This window comes from Orycteropus afer, unplaced genomic scaffold, assembly GCF_000298275.1.
Source record: "Orycteropus afer afer isolate SDZICR_OR568_19922 unplaced genomic scaffold, OryAfe1.0 scaffold00117, whole genome shotgun sequence".
In the NCBI taxonomy this organism is placed as follows: domain Eukaryota; kingdom Metazoa; phylum Chordata; class Mammalia; order Tubulidentata; family Orycteropodidae; genus Orycteropus; species Orycteropus afer.
The window spans coordinates 2287193-2288244 of NW_006921704.1; positions in this window are offsets into that span (position 1 = coordinate 2287193).

Consider the following 1052-nt stretch of genomic DNA (forward strand, 5'->3'; position numbering starts at 1 on the left):
TTTGAACCGCCAGCCTTCTGGTTAGCAAATCCTTTAGGCACTATGCCACCAGAGATCCTTAGTATAAGCCAGTACCAAATAAATTTGCATATTGTGCTGCTCTATTTATCAATTATTCCCAAGGAAGGACTGGCTCAGCAAGTAAGAGGTATAAAATTCTGGGACTCTGCATTGTGAACTATAAACATTGAAATGAAAATAATTGGATTTCTTTTTTAAAGATCCTTAAGCACTAGTTTGGGCATGGCGAGGTGGGTAGTGAGGGAAAGATCAATGCTTGCTAACTTATAACTCCTAGGACTGGGGTGAGAACCTGGAATCTTCCCTTCTCGTCTGGCAGCTTTCTCACCTATTGCACATTTTCATTATCTTCAGACAAAGGCTAAATGCTCATATATCACAAAGATATTCATGAGGATAATTAATAATTTGGAAGCTTTGAGTGTCATAGATTGAACTGTGTCCTCAAATAAATATGGAGTCTTGGGGTCTCGTACCTGTGACTGTGATCCTGTTTGGGTATCAGGTTTTTCTTTTGTTACTAAAGAGATCATAGCAGAGTAGGGTGAGTCTAAAGCTTGGTCACTTACAAGTTATAAAAACAGCAAAATAGGCACATAGAGACACAGAGGGGAGGCACTACATGAAGATAGGCACACATGGAAGATGCATCTGCAAGCCCAGGAACTCTTAGGGATTGCCAGCAGCTACTAGAAGCTGAAACAAAAAGGACCTCCCTCCAGAGCCACACCTAGAATTCGGACTTCTAGCCATCTAAATTGTGAGTAAATAAAGTTCTCTTCCTTAAAACCACCCACTTACACTATTTTTCTTATGGCAGCAGCCATAAGACAGATTTTGGTACCAGAGAGTGGAGGTGCTGCTCTAACACACACCTAAAATATGCAAGTGGTTTTGGGACAGGGTTATGAGAGTGGAGGAATTTTTATTTTACATTAAGAGCCTTGCAGAGACTGTGGGTAGAATTATGGCTGTTAAGAGCAATTCCAGTGAGGGCTCAGAAAGAACTGAGAATTGTAAAGAAAGTTGCT